We start from the raw sequence: 14,262 nt of genomic DNA on the forward strand, positions 1-14,262 counted from the left end.
AAATGATTCAGTATGATTGAATTACACAGCCACTTCAAATCTGTGATCCATCTGATCTATTCCAGGCCACATTATGCTCAAAAACAAAGCTTTAGTTTGAGCCTTGATTGTATCATAATAATTTAATTCTCTATCAGTGATCTCATCACAGTGATGAACATCAATCAGAGTGAAAACACTGTATATATATATATATATATATATATATATATATATATATATATATATATATATTAGGGCTGTCAAAAGATTAATCGCGATTAATCGCATCCAAAATAAAAGTTTGTTTTTAATAATATATGTGTGTGTACTGTGTATAATTAAATTTGTATATATAAATACACACACATGCATGTATATATTTAAGAAAAATGTGTTATTTATATATGAAAAAAATTATATTTATATATAATATAAACTATATAAATATATATACAGTATATGTATGCAAATATTTCTTAAATATATACATGCATGTGTGTGTATTTATATATACAAAATAATTATGCACAGTGCACACACACATATATTATGTAAACACAAACTTTTATTTTGGATGCGATTAATCGCGATTCATCTTTTGACAGCCCTAATATTTATTTATTTATTTATTTATTTACATACATATATAAATTCTTAAGATGATTGTATAATTGTTGAGATAAATCCATTGAGATAAATCCATTTTCACAACCTCACACAAACAATAACATCTTTATAACCTTATAAAATTTATGATTGTCAAACTACGGATTGCTGCGCTGAAGGCGTACTAACAAAACTAACAAAAACGACATTGACAAATGACTCATGCGACTTCTGAGTGTTTGCAATGATAATGAAGTCATGGGCGAGCCATGATGATATCATGCCATTATTCAGACTTGACAAGGCGGGCTCCACTTATTTATAGGACACTGGGAGGGGGGCTGACTAATATTTGGGTCAGTTGAAACCAATAAATGTGAACACAGTTCAGAGGGACAACAACAATGAAGGCTGGCACAAGTGCACCAAAATTTACAACAAATGAAATCTTTGTAAGGGTTATATTTAGTTCTGTTAGTTCATTGTGTTTTGGTTTTGTTCTGTTCTGTCCCTGTTCTTGTATGTTGACCTAGTTTCCTAGTGTGTGTCTATCAGTCACTAAGTAAGTTCACCTGTTGTTCATTTACTTTCCTCGTTTCCCTCTGTGTATTTAAACCCTGAGTTCTGTCAATTCATGGTCCCGTCTCGTGTTAATGTTGTGTAATTTTGCCGAGTATTTCCGAGTTGGATTTAAAATTCAAATTTTTCATTTGAATCATCATCTTTGTGCAATCATTAAAACCCATCTGTGACTATCTTAACCCTATAAGATTTCAACATTGAAATTAAATCTTAAACCTGTAAAGCCTACTGTATCATATTTTATATGCAACTTTTTAAGGTCTCTATATGATCAACATGCTCAAAACTGCTGTTGCACACAATCCACTACATGCCTTCTGTTGTCTGATTGATGGTTCATACTTTTTAGCAAGTGAAAGGCCTTTTAGTGCAATTTATTTGAGATATTTGTAATATTTCAAGATGAGTATTTACTGGACTGAAACAACTTAGGTTTACTTGATTATCCACACATTTTTTTTTTTTTTTTAGAAAAATCATGTTAAAATATATTAAATATGATACAACAGGCTTTTGAGAAATGCTTGTTTATTTATACATTTATTCATCTCTCAATCATCATTGTATTGCATTGCATTATTTGTTTTGCCCTCCACATTATAAAGTACAGAATTGATCATAAAACTAAGCATTTAAATATCAACTTAATAAGACATATTATTGGGAGATATAGAGTGACTGCAGATATTTACATGCATTTTATGCTTACTGTAATTAAGATCTGACTGATTTACAAGATTTTTGACCATATAAATATCAGCAACTGCACCACATTTCATATTTGATCAGTTTGGGCCTTTGAATAAAACTAAAATGTTTTTCCTCCTCTAGTATGAGCTTCATATTCTCATTATATCAGGGTTAAATTGCAAGGTTAAAGAAATTATAGTACAAGTTGCTCAAAAGCAATTGGGCAAAATGGTCTCAATACGGGCGACATGTTCAGTTAATCCATTTAAATTGACGGGGCGGCAGCGGGAGGCATTTTAATCATTGCACATGACTCTCTCTGGCACATTAGACAAAAGAACTGTGAAAGTGCTTAGGCTTCCTAACTATTGATTGACTTCGGTCATAGCCACACTCAAAACATTGCATCCCTAATGCACAAAACATGCCACTGCATGCATGTTATTTTAGATCATACATTTAAACCACTTTCTATATTTAGTTTATATTTATAACTCACTGATAGTCTTTGACATTAAACACTGTCTTTATCTCACTTCAAATTATAAGATACTGTATTAAATAACACAACATCAGTCAAATACGATCTACACACCAAAAGAACAAAGGTCAGTGCTTGTATGAATACACTAAAATACACACAAAAACATGAAAAGACAGAGACTCCAACCAACAGATCATGAACTGATTATACATATACCTTGAATGCAATGCAAGTATCATAAAAGCGTCTGCCAAAATGCATGAGTGTAAATACGAGTCAGACAGTCTCTCTCCAAACCACACCATCAAAACAAAACCCCAGACTACCCCCAAACAAAGCTGTCCTCCAGCATCCACACACACACACACACCATCTCCTCCATACTGATGACGAGCGCTCCAGAGTCCAGCCATGACAAAAGAGGAAAAGCAACAAAAGGCTCACCGATCCCCCGCGTTCAGATCCAGGCACGTGGGACTCTCCACCCCCCAAAACCTGCCTCAACACGCAACACTTCTCTTCAATTCTGCTTCTTTCCTACTGAGTTTACTTAGTTAGGCTTTGAAGAAACAGCAGAGCAGTCAAAGCTAACTGTACCCCGATGTTAAAAATGCTTCTTGGTGGATGAGTGGGTGTTCACATGTGCAGCAGTGTGTGTGTGTAAGAGAGAAAGAGAGAAGAGAGAGAGAGAGAGAGAGAGAGAGAGAGAGAGAGAGAGAGAGAGAGAGAGAGAGAGAGAGAGAGAGAGAGAGAGAGAGAGAGACTAATCACATTTGACTTGAATTATTCTGACAGTAAGGGGGGGTGGGGGGGTGGGGGTGGCTATGGCCTTGGGATGTTGGGGGGTGAATACAGGTTTAAGGCTTCTGTTTATTTTAGACAACAACAGACATTTGGTACTGAAACGATAAACAAAGAATGAAGGAACAGCTGGAAAGCCTAAAAATTACCTGACATTTTTCCATGACGGGAGAGTATTGAATACAGCAATGTTAATCATTGATGAAAGTCTTTCTGTGTCATAAAAATGAGAGACATAATAATGTCCAGTGGCTTGTTGGCGATTGTTCACTAACCCAAATAAAATAAGTCTGTTTTACTAGCATATGTTTCTCATTCGATCGGGCCTGTAATACAGTTGAGCTTCAAGTTGGTTGTAAAATCAATGCGGAAAATGTAATCAAAGGATTTTATATACACTACCATTTAATGTTTTAATGTATTTGAAAGAATTATCTTATAAGCTCACCAATCCTGCATTTATTTAATCAAAAATCCAATAAAAGTGAAATATTGTGAAATACTATTACAAATCATTATTAAAAAGCTGTTTTTTAAAGCTTGATGCTGGTGGATATTCACTGCCATTATATGTATTATATGGGTTTTTTTTATTCTCCTTTTGTGGTCCATAAAAGAAAGAATGTCATACAGCATTAGAACAATGCCAGCGTGAGTAAATGATGACTTAATGTTCATTGTAGGATCATCCCTTTAAGATAACTTATCTGAAGCTGCTCAACCGCTGTTCAAAGTCTGAGGTATAGTACAGTTATTTACAGCCCTCAATCACGTCACATTCAATCACAACTACAGACAAAAAAAATAAAAAAAGATATAAAAGCTCATTCAAATGACTCTTAAAAGTTAGAGAGCCACATAAAAATATGCGTTTACAGTGATTTTAAGTGGGAAGTGAAGTGGGACCTATGGAAGCTTGTTTCCGCCACTGAATAATAAATAAATAATAATAATTGCGACTTTTTATCTCACAATTCTGACTTTTTTTCTCACAATTGCGATATATCAAGTCAGAATTGTGACTTTTTTCTCAGAATTGCGAGCTATGAAGTCAGAATTGTGAGAAATAAAGTCGCAATTGTGAGAAATAAAGTCGCAATTGCGAGATATAAAGTCGTAATTCTGAGAAATAAAGTCACAATTGCGAGATATAAAGTCGCAATTGCGAGATATAAAGTCAGAATTCTGAGAAATAAAGTCGCAATTGCGAGATATAAAGTCGTAATTCTGAGAAATAAAGTCACAATTGCGAGATATAAAGTCGCAATTGCGAGATATAAAGTCAGAATTCTGAGAAATAAAGTCGCAATTGCGAGATATAAAGTCGTAATTCTGAGAAATAAAGTCGCAATTGCGAGATATAAAGTCGTAATTCTGAGAAATAAAGTCACAATTGCGAGATATAAAGTCGCAATTGCGAGATATAAAGTCAGAATTCTGAGAAATAAAGTCGCAATTGCGAGATATAAAGTCGTAATTCTGAGAAATAAAGTCACAATTGCGAGATATAAAGTCGCAATTGCGAGATATAAAGTCAGAATTCTGAGAAATAAAGTCGCAATTGCGAGATATAAAGTCGTAATTCTGAGAAATAAAGTCGCAATTGCGAGATATAAAGTCGTAATTCTGAGAAATAAAGTCGCAATTGCGAGATATAAAGTCGCAATTGCGAGATATAGTCGCAATTCTGAGAAATAAAGTCGTAATTCTGAGATATAAAGTCGCAATTGCGAGATATAAAGTCAGAATTGCCTGATATAAAGTCGCAATTGCGTGTTATAAAGTCAGAATTGTGAGATACAAACTATTCTGAGGTAAAAAAAAAAAAAAAGTCCGTCTTTTTTTTCCTTAGAATTGGACTTTATATCTCACAATTCTGACTTTATATCTCACAATTCTGAGAAAATATGTCAGAATTGCGAGATATAAACTCGCAATTATGTGTTATAAAGTCAGAATTGCGTGATATAAAGTCAGAATTGCGTGATATAAAGTCAGAATTGCGTGATATAAAGTCAGAATTGCGAGATATAAAGTCGCAATTGCGAGAAAAAAAGTCAGAATTCTGACTTTATAACACGCAATTCTGACTTTATATCTCGCAATTCTGACTTTATATCTCGCAATTCTGACTTTATAACACACAATTGCGACTTTATTTCACGCAATTCTGATTTAATATCTCGCAATTCTGAGAAATAAAGTCAGAATTGCGAGATGTAAACTCACAATTGTGAGATAAAAAGTCGCAATTATCTTTTAAAATGTTTTATTTTGTGGCGGAAACAAGCTTCCATAGGGACCCCTTAAATCACTTTAACAAGTGGATTATTGCTTTTGTAAAATGTGAAAACAGCAATATGTTAAATGACACCAATGTTACATATAAGATGCACATTTCTCTAGCACGAATCTAAGCACCTCCCTCACATGAGGTGAAAGCAAAAAGGATGGAGTGAAGAAGGACGTAAAGAGAGTGATGAGGAGGAGAACTGACTCGTATCGATCACCGTCAGCAGGAAAAACAGCAGGAGCAGCAGAAGAAGTCAAACTCAAACCTTCGCCAGTGTGGTAACAACAAATACTTGTAAATCTTTCTGAAATTGTAGAAGACTAAATATCTATTTTATGTTTGTTGTTTTATATCTATTTCTATCACTGTTTAAAGTGAAAATGTGCAGATGTTTCTTTAAAGAAGCTGTTTCCGTCTGACCTGATGTGACCTAATGCAGTCAGGTTGATTCAGTTATAATAAATAATACAATTAAATAATAGAAAAAAATATTATTAATAATAATAATATAATTAAAATAATTAATTATAGCCTACATTAAAATAACTAATAATAAAAATATTAAACAATTTGTTTTTAATAATAAAAAAAAGTTAATTTATATGTTAACACATTCGATTTTTTGGTTAGCTGACAATTTGTTTTTCCGGTTTATTAAAGCTTGCTCTCACATCCAGCATCTGCAGTGCCGTCTCCTCCGCAGTGCCTTCACTGCAGCGCTTATGAGACCTGCAGATCAATAAAGACAAGGACACACTGTACACCGCTTCAGTACGACACACACACACACACCACACACACACAGAGCCTGACGACTCAATTACACAGAATTCTGATGCCCAGTCATTCATTTAAACACATTCAGTGGCCACTGTGTGTTCGTTTACTAAAGATTCAGTCTAATTTGATGGTAACACTTTACAATAATTACTTTTGTTAACATTATTTAACTTATTAACATGAATAATAAAAATAATTCTGAAGCATTTATTAGCTACTTTAGATTAGGGTCCAGTTCTCACTATTAACTAAATATTAATTATGACTTTTGCCTCAGTAAAGTCAGTTAGTAAGATCAAGGGATGTAAAATATGGTCAATTAGGGATTAATGTGCTTTATAAGTCCTAATAAACAGACAATATCCTATGCATGCTAATAAGCAACTTAATACTGAGAGTTGGACACTAAACTAAAGTGTTACCTTCAACATTTACTAATACATAACTAAAATGAAAAGTTCTATCAGTTAACATTATTTAATGGAACTAACAATGAACAGTTGATTAGTTTATTAATTAATGTTATCAAATATAAATAAATAAATAAATAAATAAATACAGCAACAAATGAATTCCTCATTCATTTTAGTTAATGCATTAACTATTGTTTCCTAATGGGACCTTATTGTAAAGTGTTACTAATTTGATTATGCTTTGAGCTTCCAATAAAAGTCTATTACTCGCTGTTTTACTGCATATATGATCACATTTCCCACACAATCAACACAGTCAGAAAACATGCAAAAATACCAAGAGGCCGTAATAATGACTGAATATCAGTGTTGTTGTGAACTCACGCAGAGATTCAACGCTTTCGGAGAAGTACTGTAACTCTCTCTCTAACTCTCGAATGATAAACCCACTAAATGCCACAGTTTTGCATTATGAACCATGTTTGCCATTTCTGCAGATACAAGAGTAGCAGGATTATGATCCGCTAAGCCCAGGGTTATGAATAATTCACAGCTTTCAGTTAACGGATCACAGTGGCAACCGATTCTAGAGTCCCTGCACACACACACACACACACACACACACACACACGCCAACGCTTGTACAACTTGAGCCATGTGGGCTCTGCTTTTCTCTGGGACGGCTAAAATGATACATCATACATGTGTGACGTGACTTCAGATCTGATGTCACATCTCATGATGGACTAGACCCCTTTAGGTTCATGCAAATCCCTCAAAAGATGCTGTATGGACATTTACTCAGATAAATAGCTTTGCATTTGGGCAACTGACATGATATTTCATCAGTAAACACAATGTCCAGCAGAGTGACATGCTAAAACTAGTTTAAACAATATTTTTTGCTAATTATTGAATAGTTATCATGCATTCTGTCTTAAAGAGATCATATTAACTGAGAAAATATATGAAATATCTGTACATTTCGAAATGCATTTGACAAGACTTGTAGGTAAACTGCAAAAAAATTAAATAAATAGGGGCAAAATGGTGATTAAAATGGTAAGAAAATCAAAAGAATTGGCGGCCAGTAACAGAAGAAAATGCATTTTCCATTATACATACTCATAAGGTTTAACCTAAAATGATATTTGATATTTACCCAACTGTGGCAAAAACATAACTGAACACCAGACCTCTTTGCACCTCTGATTGCAAGATGTTCAACCACGATAAAAATAAAATAATAATACATAAAAAACAAATAAATATAAAAAATTGCCATCATAAATTATGCCATCAAAAACTACAGTTTTAACCAGGGTCCAAAATATGAGACCACCAGTGAAAATTGTATTTTCCTAATTTAATGCAATATTTTAATATGAACGCATACTGTATATACACTGTAAAAAAAAAAAAAAAAAAAACTTCCAAAAGTGTAACAAAAATAAAGATTATTAGAGTATGAAGAAAATACTATTTCTTCAAAATTTCACGTTTAATTATTTGTAAATTTACAGTTTAAATTGCTTTAAATGTAAATATACCAATTTTTTCATTGTATTTGTCCTGCATATAATCAAAGTCACAGATGAAGGTGATTCTAGAGGTGATTGTCTACTCGTCATTGGGCAAGTGACCAGGTTCTCTTTGCTGTCTGCAACTATAAATAAAGTATATTCCACTGGCACCCTGCACTGAAACTAAACACCTCTCTCCTAAAACCTCTAAACACAGCCAACAAAAACTGGACGGATGTCCACACACACTGAAGCCATCGCTGACGCGCTGCCCTACACAAGTCAACACAATTTCAGTCTATCAGCTCCACATCGGGTTGATTAAAGCAGTCCGGAAATGTGACGACAGCGAAATAGGAGAAGACGAGCCGAAGGAAAACGTCACTCCATCCTCAAGCACGTTTAGTGATACTGATAGAACTGATCATAAATGACGTCTGAATTATGTCACTAGAATTTCACCATTCGTTATAACTCACAATTATTCATATTTTTGTCACTGTTCACTACCTTTCCAAAAAGTCACATTTCACCCCCAAATCAAATTAAAGAAATTATATTTTGCAAAAGAAATTTGGCATAAACATTGAGCACATATTCTCCTCAAATTCTCATTACAATAATGCATCTAGATGTTTCTCTTTTGAAATTTTAATCCTCATTATTGATTCTCACTAGATTCTATTAATACAGTTACTCTATTACTTCAGATAAATACTGGATTACAGTGATTTTTCCCATAACTGATTTAATAAATAAATAAATTAGCAAAATTCAAAAGGAATACAAAAAAAAAAACACCATGATATATAAATCAATCAATAAATAAATGATATAATTTTTCTCTCACATAATGGCAATACAAATTTAGAGGAAAAATTGTTGATAATAATATAATATAATATAATATAATATAATATAATATAATATAATATAATATAATATAATATAATATAATATAATATAATATAATATAATAAAGTTCTTTTGATTTTGTTGTGAAATATAACATGGACATATTCTTGAAAGGTTTCGTGACATTGACTCTTACACAGGCTATCATTTCTATTACACAAGAGAGACTTACAGGATTTGATATAGACTTAAAATATTTGTTGAGTATAAGACAATATCTCACCTGGTAAATCCAGCCTAAAAGAGAAAGATGTTCCAGAATCTGCGAGTGACACTGGATACTCCTGACATCAGACCAGTGTTGGACTAGTGGGTGTGTCTAAAGCTGTCACACACACACACACACACACACACACACACACACACACACACACACACACACACACACACACACACACACACACACACACACAGATAATTGTTTACTCTGACACACACTCATGCATTAAACTGAACTTTGACAACCCCACCCCACAAGATGGCAGCCGATCAATGATTAGCCAGAGGAATGTCATGTCAACATTACCACAGACTGAGTGTTAAACAGAAAGGCACAACTACCCGGCAGACATAAAAACCCTGAAATAAATCCTCAAAAGAGCAACCAGGTATGTGCTTTCCCATCACCAGCGAAGTACCAATGTTTATGTCCCATATTAATATGTCCCAAAATGTTGGTGAAAGAAACATAAACATCAGTAAACCCACCAGTAATACTGATGGATACGCCCGTGTTCAATGCTGTGGTCGAGTAAGGGAGCTAAATGGTGCTAATTGCTAACTAAAAGTTGTTCAGCACACAGTAAACTGGATCTCGCCCACCGCAGGATCCAATCAATACCATTGATCAGGTCAAAGTGAAGGAAGACTGAGGCCAGCAGATATCTAAAGCTGAAATGCTCAATACTGAGACTGATAATGGCTAATGTTAGTATTATTATCAGTCTAGAGTTTGCTAAGCACTATTAATATTATTAAGTACTATTGCTCAGTTTGCATGTTCTCGAAAAAAGAAAATCATTGCCAAGAAAAGTCATGGACAGTCTCTCGCGTATGGCAAGAGATGGATATAGAATCACCAGATAGATGGATGGATGGATGGATGGATGGATAGATAGATAGATAGATAGGGTGGATGGATAGATAGATAGATAGATAGATAGATAGATAGATAGATAGATAGATAGATAGATAGATAGATAGATAGATAGATAGATAGATAGATAGATAGATAGATAGATAGATAGGGTGGATGGATGGATGGATGGATGGATGGATGGATGGATGGATGGATAGATAGATAGATAGATAGGGTGGATGGATGGATAGATAGATAGATAGATAGATAGATAGATAGATAGTTTTTATTTTTGGGTGAACTAAATCTTTAAACTAAAATAAAAATAAAAAAGGAAAATAGGTAAAGCTATATTAATACATTTAAATATTATTAAATGCTATGGTATCAGCAACGCTATTCCACTCTGCAGATTGATTATAGTGTACCTCACGTTGCATGTAATCAAAGGGTTTGCGTGGGAATCAGAGTTTGACAGGTCTCTCGTTCCTCTTTAGCCAGCTCAGCGCCTCCAGTCAGTTTAATTGCACTGGCTAATTTCCAGAAGATGAGCCTTACAGATTCACTCTGCTAATGTCTTTCCAATTTCAGATGAGTTCAAACCCAGTTCACGCTGACAACGGCCTTTTCTTCATCCTCAGAAGTCCAATTTCCTCCACGACCCAAAGGGAAATTCAAAGGGTTCTCTTCTATTCTGTGTGCCTAAATAACCATATTAATGTTTGGCCCGTGTACTTTCTCTCTCAGTTCGTTCCTCAGCATGAAACCCAATCTAAGAGCAGTTCACCGCATAACAGATACTAATGAAAGCCACATAAAATAACCATAACGACCAAAATGAGCAGTCAGCAGCTATCTACAAATAACTTTTTTTATGCCTTTACATGATTTCAAAGTTCCTTTGCATATAATAGACCCTTACATGCCTCTTTCTTCCTCTTGCTTTTTCCTCTGAACATAATAAACAGATCTCGAAGACAAATTTCTTGGCTCTACTTCAGTGCATTCAAGTGTGAAATACAGTGGCTGAGGCAGCAAAGAGCATCCATTACCAACACTGCAACACACACACACACACACACACACACAGTGTTGGGTACTCTAATGTTGTGTTTTCATGTTTTATGGGGACTTTCCATTTACATAATGATTTTTATATCGTACAATCTGTATCTCTCAATTGGTCTTTCCATCCAGTAGCTTTACAAACTTTCCACCAGTGTCTTACTCTCAATTACTCAAAATAATTTCTCAGATTAAACTCACATTCTGTTAATCAGATGTATTGCCTGGTGGCCTGTTTAGAGAGGTCTTAGACACAATCTGCCCACCCTATTAGCTATGATAAACAACTCTTTAATGAACGGGGTATTTCTGGAAAGTTTTAAACATGTTATCGTACTACCCTTATTGAAAGGACCTCATCTTTACCCCACTGTGCATCACAACTACCGGCTTATCTCTAAACTCCCATTCATTTCTTCTTTACTATTTGTTCATCGGAACGTCGTCTCTTTGGTCGTGTGTCGGCCATATCAAAATTCAAGAGAATATAATTATAACGTTAGTCGTTGTCGTTGTCTAGGACATCTCTCCTCTAGCTAACTTTCCTCTTCATGCTTCTCTCTCCTACCTTCACAAACCCCTTCATGTGCACGTGCACTAACCCCCCCACCCCCACCTCATTCTTGTCGGTTATTGGCTGGAACACTGTTTGTTATGTTTCGTGGTCCAGGCTGGGCCAGTTTGTTTTTGTTGCCGTTTGTGGAGCCTGGGCTGTCTACAGAGACCGCGTTTGTTTACAGTGTGTTCAGGGGACAGGCAGCTAGCGGATAGTGAGGAGATGTTTGCTGGATGTGACAAAAAATGTTTCGGCCTAAAAAACGTGTGATATCGCTTAGAGCACCTATTAAATGAACGGGGTATTTCCGGAAAGTTTTAAACATGTTATCGTACAGCCCCTATTGAAAGGACCTCATCATTACCCCACCGTGCATAACAACTTCCGGCCTATCTCTAAACTCCCATTCATTTCAAAGGTTTTGGAAAAAGTTGCACTCTTACAGTGTACTTAACCTGGATACTTTTAATAATCTAGACCTGTTTCAATCTGGCTTTAGAGCGCTGCATAGCACTGATCAGCATTGCTGAAGGTTACAAATGACATTCTGCTGCCATTGATTCTGGGTCTTCTGCTATTCTGATACTTTTAGATTTGAGTGCCGCATTTGACACTATTGATAATGAAACGACTTGAGTGGGTTGTTGGAGTCCTAGCTTTATAGTGGTTCGCCTCATACTTAAAGGAGAACTCCGGTCAATTTTAACATTGAGCTCATTTTTTTGTACATTTGGAGTGCTGTCAATACAGAGAACAACGACAAAAATCGGTGTTGCCTACACCGAGTTATTCTATTTTTAAAATTTGCACCCTGTTGACTTCAATAGGGCAAGTAGTAAGCCTGCTTTTTAGCCTCTTAACATCCTTTAAGTGTCATTACAAGTGCACAGAAAATGTGAGTGATTCCTTCCGAGTGAACACGGGTGGATCTGACTGCCGTAGATGTTAGAGATATTAATAAAAACGAAGTTAATTCAGCCAGCGCTCATACCTTTGTTTACATTCTGTTTTCGGTGGAAGGCCATAGTAATCGATTGTCGAGTTCACGCGCATAGGTTTAGTTACCAATGATCACGCGCGTGAACTCGACAATCGATTACTATGGCGTTCCACCGAAAACAGGATGTAAACAAAGGTATGAGCGCTGGCTGAATTAACTTCGTTTTTATTAATATCTCTAACATCTACGGCAGTCAGATCCACCCGTGTTCACTCGGAAGGAATCACTCACATTTTCTGTGCACTTGTAATGACACTTAAAGGATGTTAAGAGGCTAAAAAGCAGGCTTACTACTTGCCCTATTGAAGTCAACAGGGTGCAAATTTTAAAAATAGAATAACTCGGTGTAGGCAACACCGTTTTTTGTCGTTGTTCTCTGTATTGACAGCACTCCAAATGTACAAAAAAATGAGCTCAATGTTAAAATTGACCGGAGTTCTCCTTTAAAAGGTACTTACTTCTCTGTAAATATCGGTTCATTCACTTCACCATCTGCGCCTATCCATTGTGGTGTTCCACAGGGATCTATTCTCGGCCCTCTTTTGTTTTCCCTCTACATGCTACCTTTAGGCTCAATATTCCAGAAACATAACATAAATTATCATTGTTATGCTGACGACCTCCAACTATATCTTCCAGTCAAACCAGGAAATGATTTTTCATTAGATCATCTCTTCTCATGCCTCAATGAAGTCAAGACCTGGATGACAAATGCTAATAACTCACTGCAACTGAATGAAAATAAAGCAGACGTGCTTCTATGGGTCTGCTGCTACCAACAACTCCATTAAAACACATTTAGGTTCCTTAAGTAACAATGGTGCAAAAAATATTGGAGTCTATTTTATCTTGTTCTCCAATTTGGCAAGCATGAAAATGCACTATTTCAGTCTTTCTATTTCAATTTTTAATTTTCAATTCAATTTGCTGTTTCTTTGTAATTAATTGTGAAATTTAAATGACTGAGCAAAAAATTGTTTCTACACCATTTTTTTGCAGTGTATTATTATATTAGGCCTACTTGTTATTATTTTAGAATTAGTTTATATTTTCAGTTTTCATTGTAGTTTTACTAATTTTGCTATATGCAACTTTTGATTTAATATCTTCTTTTATATTTAAATTATTTAATTTTATTAGTTTTAGTAATTTTAGTACTTAAACTTTATATCAGGTTGCCAAGGCAATATATCAAATTTTTTAATCTACTATTTATATTTTATTATATTTCAGCTTCATTTACATGAATGGAAACGATTTTTAATAGCTTTTATTTTAATTAACATTACCAATACCGCTTGACATAAGCAATAAGAGAAATGCTTGCCTAGTAAACGCCCTAATTAATGGATGGAAATCAATTGCAATGTTTGTGAAATACAAAAGCTCCACAGCTGTGTTTGGGTTTGAACATCGCAGGTGAAGCTTTGTGTAGGAAGACAGTCATAAACTGCATGAGAGACACTGATTCATTCATTCAATAAATACCCAAGA

At 34.8% G+C, this 14,262-nt stretch overlaps 1 protein-coding gene across 7 annotated transcripts in view; it reads right to left on the reverse strand.

The window, feature by feature from the left end:
* The window catches only part of pacsin1b (protein kinase C and casein kinase substrate in neurons 1b), a 37,002-nt gene that overhangs the window by 17,221 nt on the left and 5,519 nt on the right, over positions 1–14,262 (reverse strand). For 2 of the 7 annotated variants that reach the window (XM_079884200.1, XM_079884204.1), the window contains exon 2: positions 9,293–9,394. The exons of 2 other annotated variants lie outside the window; for them this stretch is intronic. The gene's annotated coding sequence lies outside the window, so the exon portion shown is untranslated. Of the gene's footprint in view, positions 1–2,714; positions 3,007–9,292; positions 9,395–14,262 lie in introns of those variants that run through there. 3 more of the 7 variants (XM_079884202.1, XM_079884203.1, XM_079884205.1) reach the window with 3 other exon arrangements.

Source organism: Squalius cephalus (assembly GCF_949319135.1).
Source record: "Squalius cephalus genome assembly, chromosome: 10".
NCBI classification, from domain to species: Eukaryota; Metazoa; Chordata; class Actinopteri; order Cypriniformes; family Leuciscidae; genus Squalius; species Squalius cephalus.